This window comes from Phyllobates terribilis, unplaced genomic scaffold (assembly GCF_046119375.1).
Source record: "Phyllobates terribilis strain yellow unplaced genomic scaffold, ASM4611937v1 Scaffold_9__5_contigs__length_417890890, whole genome shotgun sequence".
NCBI lineage: Eukaryota > Metazoa > Chordata > Amphibia > Anura > Dendrobatidae > Phyllobates > Phyllobates terribilis.
Genome location: NW_027362769.1, coordinates 76,522,199 through 76,532,939, shown reverse-complemented (window position 1 = coordinate 76,532,939; position 10,741 = coordinate 76,522,199).

The following is a 10,741-nucleotide window of genomic DNA, read 5'->3' as shown; positions in this document are numbered from 1 at the left end:
CCACATTTTTTTATTTTTGCAGGGGTAACAGGAAAAAATGGACCCCAAAATTTGTTGTACAATTTTCCCTGAGCACACAGATACCCCATATGTGAGGAAAAAACACTGGGCGCACGGCAGGGTTCGGAAGGGAAGGAGCGCCATTTGACTTTTTGAATGTAAAATTTGCTTGAATAATTAGCAGGGTTATAGGAAGTTTCGCCCCCAGCAGTTCACCCCCATCAATTTGCCCCCAGCAGTCCGCCCCTATCATTTCACCCCCAGGAAGATTCGCCCCCCGCACGTTTTGCCCCCAGACCGGGCGAACTGGGGGCGATATGTGCGGGGGTGAAATGTGCGGGGGCAAAACATCCTGGGGGCCAAATGCTGAGGACGAAATGTGCGGGGGCGAACTGCTGGGGGCGAACTGCTGGGGGCGAAACATCCAATTCCCAATTTGCGGACACCATGTTGCGTTTGGGGAGCCCCTGATGTGCCTAAACAGTGGAAACCCCCACAAGTGACACCATTTTGGAAACTAGACCCCTCAAGGAACTTATCTAGGTATGTGATGAGCACCTTGAGCCCCCAGAAGTTTATAACATTGAGCCGTAAAAATAAAAATTTCAAATTTTTCCAACAAAAATGTTTTTCAGTCCCCAATTTTGCATTTTCACAAGGGTAACAGGAGAAATAGCACCATGCAATTTGTTGTGCAATTTCTCCTGAGTAAGCTGAAACTCTATATGTGGGGAAAAACCACTGTTTGGGTGCACGGCAGGGTTCGGAAGGGAAGGAGCGCCATTTGACTTTTTAAATGTAAAATTTGCTTGAATAATTAGTGGACGCCATGTTGCGTTTGGGGAGTCCCTGATGTTCCTAAATAGTGGAATTTCCCTCCCTCAGTGACTCCATTTTGGAAACTACACCCCTCCAGGATTTTATCAAGGGGTATAGTGCACATTTTGAACCCAGAGGTACAACACAGAATTTGATAACATTAGGTCATCATATTGAATAAGTTGTCATTAGTCTTGAGTGTGTGGCGCCCCTACGGGTCCAGTCACCACAGAGGTACTGCATCTCAACCAGAGGTGTGGTACCTCACTCTCAGGTAAGGATGGAGTACTACCCGGGACCCACACACCTACATCCAACACTACACCACTCCAGACCAACAGGCGGGGCAAGATGCATTTGTCCACTGCTGAGCCCTACCCCTGGCTGGAAGGGGGCAACCAAGAGAGGGGGAACCATGTAGTGGGTGTGGGTGGAGGAAGTAGATCAGTGGAGCGCAGACAGAAAGGGTATAAAAGTCAGAGAGAAACATTTAGAAGAGTCCAGTCCTGCTCAGGAGAGCAGTGCAGAAGGGTCCATGCTCCTGGCTCCAGTGCTTGGAGCAGGAGTTCAGTAGAGTGAGAGGAGCAGGGCCCAGTGAGAGAGGCCCAGAAGAGAGGAGCAGTGAAAAGGGCTCCAGGAAGACAGAGGGTATCCCAGGGGCATGGTGAGTGCGGATGCCACCCGTGTGCCCGAATCTACACTGACTTGGAGGGATCAGGCCGCAGAGAGGGGAACGGCCCCTAAACTACTGGAGAACAACCAGGCTCAGCTAGACAACCGGAGGCTGCTGCATTTTCAAGCTGCTGTAGCCAACAGCCACAATTACATCGCCGAAAAGGTGGCCACATAGGGTCCAGGGGATTGCAAGTCGCCCGACAATACCCGAGGTCACTTGCTTGGGACACTGATTGTGAGGCGCAGGGCAGGAGTGTGAGAGCCAGCGCACAGAAGATGACCGAGAAAGGAACATAGAACAGGGTCCCGTTTAAGTACTCCTGAAATACTTGAGAGCTGCTGAACCCCTTCCTTGGTGAACACAAGACGACGTATGCGGTTATAATCTGGAAAGTGCAACCTGAGGAACTTAACAACTGTGAGTAAAATCTGAAGACTGCACTGTGTCCTTGAATAATTGCTGCGTCATCACTAGCCCTACACTACACAGCACCAGCAACATCTACCTGATAACATCACTGGAGTTAAGCTCTGCCTGTGGAGAGCTGAACCAACTCTCTGCGTCACCAGCAGCTCCAGAGGATCTGCAACGCAGCGGCGGCCCCATATAGCCGCATACCACAGATGGCGTCACAAACATTATCTCTATAAAAACGTCATTCCCCTTTTACTTTCCCCTTTAATTGACCATCCTGGGTCATGGACTGGGTCACTGCCACTGTGACATCCCCCAGCATCGACCGGCCCGGCTACCGAGTACCCCACGGCCCAGGGGGCTCGTCAAGTTCAAGTGCTCGCTATTTGAGTTTGCATCGGGTACTCGGGTATGCACCAAGTATCGCGTGTGCTCAAGCGACATGCTCAAGTCCCCGCCCGCATGTTTCACGGTTATTAGACACTAGTGTTGAGCGAGTGTGTTTTATTAACCCTTTCGCCGAGTATGCTCGGGCCGAGCTCCAAGTATTTATAGCTGCTCTGTGATATGGTTGAATCGCTCCCGTGTGCATGATTTGCAACTGTTTGACAGTTTTATTACGTGAGGAATGTCTATTTCTTACACATTCCTCACATGTAATTAGACACCCCAAAAAAAACATGCGGGGATCACTCGTGCATGGCAGGCAATCCCCGCGAGTTTTTTTTGGCTGTATAACAGCTGCAAAACATTTGGGGCGTAGACTCGAGCATGTCACTCAAGCACCCGCTATACACGAGCACCAGATGCAAATTCAAGTAGCGAGCACTTGCGCTCAACATTAGTCGCCATATCGTCGTCATTTTTTTTTTTTTTACTTCTGAAAAAATCCCAACCCCAACTCTAACCCTAGCCTAACGCTAACCTAAACCTAACCTTAGCCTAACCCTAACTCTAACCTAACCCTAGCACAACCCTAACCCTAGCACAACCCTAACCCCTAACCCTAACCCTAGCTCAACCCTAACCCTAGCCCAACCCTAACCGTAGCCTAACTCTAACCCTAGCACAACCCTAACCTTAGCACAACTCTAACCCTAACCCTAGCACAACCTTAACCCTAATCCTAGCACAACCGTAACCCTAAAGTTTATTTTTTATGCCATTCCTCGTTCAGTATAAGTGATTAGACGTCTTTATTCTTCGGGTCGGTGCAATTACAGCGATGCCAGATTCATATTTATGACTGACAGCTGTCACGCACTAAAAAAAACCTTTTTTTTTTGCAAAGACTAGTTTTTGCATCACCATATTTTGAGAGCTATAATATTTCCATATTTCAGCTGACAGAGTCATGTGACAGCTTGTTTTTTTGGGACAAGTTGACGTTTTATTGGTACCATTTTCAGGCACGTGACATTTTTTGATCGCTTTCTATTCTGATTTTTGGAAGGCAGAATAAACAAAAACCAACAATTCAGGAATTGTTTTTTTTGTTTTTTTATGACGTTCTGTGTGTGGTAAAATTGATAAGGCAGCTTTATTCTTCGGGTCAGTATGTTTACAGTGGTTCCGCATTTTTATATTTTTTTATATTTTGGCGCTTTTACACAAAAACTATTTTATAGAAAAAGAATTGTTTTTGCATCACTTTATTCTGAGAGGTATAACTTTTTTATTTTTCGGCAGTTGGAGCTGTATGGTGGCTTGTCTTTTTGCGGGACAAGATGATGTTTTCAGCGGTACCATTTTTATTTACATTCGTCTTTTTGATCGCATTTTATTCCATTTTTTGTTTGGCTGTATCATGATAAAACATCGTTTTATGTTTCGGTTTTTATTTTTATTTTTTACCGTGTTCACTAAAGGGGTTAAGTAGCAGGACAGTTTTATAGGTCAGGTCATTCCAGACGCGGCAATGCCAAATATGTGTACTTTTATTGTTGTATTTTTTTTTTTTTCATAAGATTATTTATTTATGGGTACATATGGGTACAATATATATATATATATTTGATTATTTTTTTTAATATTTTTACAATTTTCTTAAATTTTTTTTTTCACTTTCTGACATTTTTATTACTTTTACACTTTGTCCCACTATGGGACTTTCACTTTTTGCAGCCTGATCGGCTGTATAGCACAGAAATGCAGAACCATCCCTGTGCTATGCAGCCTGTCAGCGCTGCACAGGGAGAAGTTACTTTGGTCGCGCATTGTGCATGACCAAAGCATCTTCCTGCTTCCTGGTGACCCGGATGTTGTCATGATGACATCGGGTCACCATGGCAACATCCGGGACCCGACTCAGACACCGCCAGAGAAGGTAAGAATAGCGCTTACCTCCTCTTGCAACCGGAATGCTGCGATCGATTTCTATCATAGCATTTCGGGGGTTAATGTGCAGGGAGCGGTGCGGGACTGCTCCCTGCACTTAGCACCGGGTGTCAGCTGTGACAATCAGCTGACGCCCGGCGGCGATCTCGCCCGCACCGCTTGTGTGCGGGCGAAATCGCCAAGGCGTACTAATGCGTATCTGGCCCATAAGGCCCAGGGAACAGTTACATATTAGTAAGTGACGCACCCCCAGGGCAGTGGGGTACTCGGTGTCCGGGCCTATGGATGCTGGGGGGGAATATGTCACTGTGGCTGGCCCGGTCCGTGGCCCAACAAAAAGGGGATAGTTTATATGGTATTTGTAGTTTGATCGTGACGCCACCTGTGGTTTCTGGTAATTTGTACAAGCGCTGCTGCAGACCTCTGAGGCAGTTGATAGGGCAGCTAGGATGGAACAGCTCCCTACAGGTGGAGTGGGCCTCAGGGCAGTGTAGATGCAGATGGTGGGTGGTGCTGGGGCTTGTGGTGCAGGAGAGAAGGCAGCACAAATAACTGACGGAGGCAGTGGAGTGCAGTCATCCGAGTTTTATTCACAGTTCTTGTTCAAGGTTCTCAGGTACACTGTACGGGTGTCTGCCTCCGCGTCGCACTGCTCTACCAGACCAGGGGTTCAGCGCTTTCTCAGATATATCAGGAGCGCTTGACGGAACCCCACTTTCTTTATGTTCCTTACTAGACCGACTTCTCACGCTGGGTCTTCTCCCTCCTGCCCTGCGCTTCCCCACACACAGTCCTGATCGGGTGCTCTGAAGTCCCTCTGGGAAACCTGGCGTTCCCGGACCTACTTGATGCCCTTCACGGTGACTAGGGTGAGACTGTGGCGGCTACACCATGGAAGTGCAGAAGCCTCTGGTTTTTCCAGCCGAGACCTGGAGTACATGGCTGGTCCAGGGACCGGTCCCCTTCTTGCGGCCTGATCCCTCTGACACCTGGCAGATTCGGGGCGTACGGGTGCCGTCCTCACTCACCGTACCCCCTGGGATCCCTTCTGTAGAATGGAGCCTTTCTCCTCTGCTCCCCTCCTGGGCCTCTATCACTAGGCCCCACTTGTGGAGCAGAGCTCCTGAAGAGACTCTGCTCCCCTCCTTACTGAGTGACTGTCCTCACTGTCTGACCTGCCACCCTAAGATGGCTTCCCTTTATATAGCTCCTATTATTGTGCTCCCCTATTCTACATCCTCCACCCACACCCACTACTGGTTCTCCCTCTCACGGCATATTAGACATACAAAAATTTTAAGAATGCATTCGCATATAAGATCATAAACATCCACTTTCCTCCCTTTATGGGAGGCACATTTCTTGAACGTTACTGGTTATATTTATCAAACATTATAAAACTTTTCACTGGCGTATACAATTTTTTTTTTCTGGTCTCTTGCAGTAAGATCCCAAACAGGGTGTCCATCTCACTGGTAAAAGGTGCAGAATCAAGTAGCATGAGGGACCCGTCCGAAAACCCCCAACGTAGGCCCTGGGCGTGGCTGCAGGGCTTAGGTGATCCTGGTGCTGGACCACGTCTTCGCCACGCCAAATGGGTTTTTGTTCTGAGGTCACTTGGTTACAATTATAAAACCAGTAGAGGGCACTTTAAGAAGTGCAAAACTATGTACAAAATCAGTTCTCGGCTGCTCACAGTGCTCAGCCTGAAGTCTGCATACCCTGACAGGTAATTATGCACACATAAAACAAACTTTTAAATTTCTGTACCCTTACGGGTGACTATTTACACAGTGTTCAGTCCCACTCACTGTACTTAGTAATGGGGTTCCCGCCTGGGGTATTTCTGATTTTTGCTGGCTGACAGCCATGAACTGCGGGGGCGTGTCCTCGTCCTCCTCGACCACACGGTATACCTGGAGGGCATACCATCCGCGTTCCCCGTGGTGTCGAGTATAGGTGACACGGTCACCGGGGTACAAGTTCCGGTCGGGATGGCCCTGCTCCAGATAGGGCTCAACATCCCGCCGGTTCACAAAGATATCCTTGTTGAAGTTGGGATCACGGATGAAGCCCCACCAAGCCTTTAAGTCGAACTTAACGACCAGTCCCTCTTCATGGGGACTAGGATGGGCCGATTCCGCTTGCCGGACCTGGGCTTTTGCGGCTTTGTTCCAGGCCTCCAACCGCTCGCAGCGCGCAAACCGGTTGCGCCGCTCCTTCTCCAGTTGTAGGAGCTCCCGTCGGCAGAACACCTTCCTTGCCAATGCCTGGGCTTGGGTCTCCTCCGGGAATCCCATCAGGTGGTCCCCCTGGTTGTTCCACTTATACTCTTCTCTGCCGGGGCAGGCAACCGGGGGAGCTGGTGTCGGGAGTAGCGGGTACTGCTGCTGGTCCTCAAACCTGGCGGACCAGTCGAAGGAGGGCGCGCTGTACACCCACTCGGGTGCCGGAGGTGGCGGTTCCGGAAGGGAGCCGAGAAAAATGCCTGCGGAGTCATCGCCCGGGGGTGGAGGTTCCGGGAGGGAGCCGAGCAGGAGGTCCTCAGATTCAGCGCCTGGGAGTGGAGGTTCCGGGCTTAGCAGCTGGTCCAGGGTACACATGCCTGGGTACAGGGGTTGCTGCTGTAGGAGGCCCAGGAGTAGGTTAACACTTGCAGTGCCCGGGACAGGGGAACTCTTCCTACCTGCTCCTGTGTTGCACACGGCCTCCTGGTGTTCATCAGGCTCCGCCGGGGCTGGGGTGCCACGGATGGTACCCGGTGCTGGCTGCCGCCAAGCTGCTAACTTCTCCAGCAGCTCCCTCTTCCACCTAGCGACCACTGCTTGCTGGGCCCGTTCCACCTGCTGGCTCAGCTCCTAGATCCCGCTCTGGAGGAATTCAGCGTCCTCCGGGGAAAGCTTGCTTGTCGCTCCCTCCAGGGTGAGGGGGGGGGGCACTTGCTGCTGCAGGCCAGAGGCAGAGGCTTGATCCTGGCTTCCGTCCATGCTGGCTGCCGGGTGCGGTCTGTCAGGACTGGTTAAGACCTCACCCTGTCTCCATTCCTTCTCTCCTCCTCCCCTCCCTTTTCGGGGGCGGTCCCATGGCAACCTGCTGTCGGTCACTCCCAGGAACGTCCTCCCCGCCTTGAAGGACACATCTATGCGGACAGTCACAGTTGTAAGGGACGGGTTGTGCTTTTGGCGCCATTCTGGGACCCGGCCCACGATGGGAGGTTCCATATTGTTGTCTTTGATCACGCACATAATGGCGCCCGTTCTTCTGGGGCGGGCGTCACATTCAATGTGGAAAAACAGTTCTTTAGGCACACAATACCCGCTGATATCGGGCTGGTCACGTATGTTGTTTGTGACGCCAGAGATGACGTGCCCCCAGGGCAGGTGGGTACTCGATGTCCGGGCCTATGGATGCTGGGGGGGAATATGTCACAGTGGCTGGCCTGGTCCGTGGCCCAGGGCGGTCAACAAAAAGGGGATAGTTTTTATGGGATTTGGAGTTTGATCGTGACGCCACCTGTGGTTTCTGGTAATTTGTACCAGCGCTGCTGCAGACCTCTGAGGCAGTTGATAAGGCAGCTAGGATGGAACAGCTCCCCACAGGTGGAGCGGGCCTCAGGGCAGTGTAGATGCAGATGGTGGGTGGTGCTGGGGCTTGTGGTGCAGGAGAGAAGGCACAGCACAAATAACTGACAGAGGCAGTGGAGTGCAGTCATCCGAGTTTTACTCACAGTTCTTGTTCAAGGTTCTCAGGTACACGGTACGGGTGTCCGCCTCTGCGTCGCACTGTGTCTACCAGACCAGGGGTTCAGCGCTTTCTCAGATATATCAGGAGCGCTTGACGGAACCCTACTTTCTTTATGTTCCTTACTAGACCGACTTCTCATGCTGGGTCTTCTCCCTCCTGCCCTGCGCTTCCCCACACACAGTCCCGATCGGGTGCTCTGAAGTCCCGCTGGGAAACCTGGCGTTCCCGGACCTACTTGACGCCCTTCACGGTGACTAGGGTGAGACTGTGGTGACTGCAGCATGGAAGTGCAGAAGCCTCTGGTTTTTCCAACCGAGACCTGGAGTACACGGCTGGTCCAGGGGCCGGTCCCCTTCTTGCGGCCTGATCTCTCTGACACCTGGCAGATTCGGGGCGTACGGGTGCCGTCCTGCACTCACCGTACCCCCTGGGATCCCTTCTGTAGAACGGAGCATTTCTCCTCTGCTCCTCTCCTGGGCCTCTATCACTAGTCCCCACTTGTGGAGCAGAGCTCCTGAAGAGACTCTGCTCCCCTCCTTACTGACTGACTGTCCTCACTGTCTGACCTGCCACCCTAAGATGGCTTCACTTTATATACCTCCTATTATTGTGCTCCCCTATTCTACATCCTCCACCCACACCCACTACTGGTTCCCCCTCTCTTTGGTTCCCCCCACTCCAGCCAGGGACAGGGCTCAGCAGAAACACAGTGCATCTTGCCCTTCCATCCGGCCTGGAGTAGTATAGTGTTGAATGCGGGTGTTTGGGGTTCCGGGCAGCACTCCCTCCTTACCTGAGAGAAGGAGGCACCACACCTCTGGTTGAGGTGCAGTACCTCTGTGGCGACTGAACCCTCAGGGGCGCCACATAAGGTGTTAAAGGTGCAAAAATGGTGCAAAAAATCTGCAACATCAAAAACTCACCAAAAACTCTATGTGGGAATGTAGCCTGAGGGTCAGTTCACTCATGTTAGACAGCCTTCTGGTTTTGTGGAGCATATGTGGTCCTGTAGTGCAGATTTTCAATCCACGACATGAAAATTTATGCTGTTGATTCTAACAGCTGATTTTTCCATTTGCAATGCAGGTTTTATAGTGGCAGCAAAGCCACACCAATGGTGCACCAAGCTTTGAACGGTCATTTTGTAACTCTTTAAAGCACATTGCACTATTTTAATAAATTAATTTTTGATTGCATGCATCAATAATAAGACAGAAAAATAGAAGTCCAATAAAGAAAAATTATTATTATAATCAATAATAAATGTAGGTCCAATATAGGTACACATACAGTGCTGGCCAAAAGTATTGGCACCCCTGCAATTCTGTCAGATAATACTCAGTTTCTTCCTGAAAATGATTGCAATCACAAATTCTTTGGTATTATTATCTTCATTTAATTTGCTTGCAAGGAAAAAACACAAAAGAGAATGAAGCAAAAATCAAATCATTGACCATTTCACACAAAACTCCATAAAAGGGCCGGACAAAAGTATTGGCACCCTCAGCCTAATACTTGGTTGCACAACCTTTAGCCAAAATAACTGTGAACAACCGCTTCCGGTAACCATCAATGAGTTTCTTACAATGCTCTGCTGGAATTGTAGACCATTCTTCTTTGGCAAACTGCTCCAGGTCCCTGATATTTGAAGGGTGCCTTCTCCAAACTGCCATTTTGAGATCTCTCCACAGGTGTTCTATGGGATTCAGGTCTGGACTCATTGCTGGCCACCTTAGAAGTCTCCAGTGCTTTCTCTCAAACCATTTTATAGTGGTTTTGGAAGTGTGTTTTGGGTCATTGTCCTGCTGGAAGACCCATGACCTCTGAGGGAGACCCAGCTTTCTCACACTGGGCCCTACATTATGCTGCAAAATTTGTTGGTAGTCTTCAGACTTCATAATGCCATGCACACGGTCAAGCAGTCCAGTGCCAGAGGCAGCAAAGCAACCCCAAAACATCAGGGAACTGTAGCGTCGGCGTCCCTGCCTCTTGCTAGGTTCCCCCGGCCACTGTGCTTAGGGCGCGCGCTCCCCCTCTCTTAAAGGGCCCGCGCGCGCCGTCCTAAGGAGTCCCCGGCCAATGGCCGGAGGACCTCACCATATATAAGGCACCTCCTCCAAAATGGAGGTGCCCGAGCAATGTTGTTGCAAAGCCTTCACTCTGCTTCAGCCCTCAGGTCCCGTTACCAGTTACCTGCCAGTCACCTGCCAGATTCCTGCTTGTTACCTGCCAGTCACCTGCCAGATTCCTGCTTGATACCTGCCTGATATCCGCTTACCTGCTTGCAAGCCTGCGGTCCGACGGTCTGCCTTCCGACACCTGTCAGTCTGTCTATGGACCAGCCTGCCCGCTCACCTGGGAGCGCTCACCTGCTACCTGCCTGCTAGCCTACCTGGAGGCTCTGCCGTCACTTGCCGTGACCACCTGCCAGTCCAGAGACTCTTGCCCGCTCACCTGGGAGCGCTCACCTGCTACCTGCCTGCTAGCCTACCTGGAGGCTCTGCCGTCACTTGCCGTGACCACCTGCCTGTCCAGAGACTCTTGCCCGCTCACCTGGGAGCGCTCACCTGCTACCTGCCTGCTAGCCTACCTGGAGGCTCTGCCGTCACTTGCTGTGATCACCTGCCCGTCCAGAGACTCTTGCCCGCTCACCTGGGAGCGTCCACCTGCTACCTGTCTGCTAGTCTACCCAGAGACTGTCCCTGTCACTTGCTTTGACTACCTGCCCTTCTACCCAGAGACTGTCCCTGT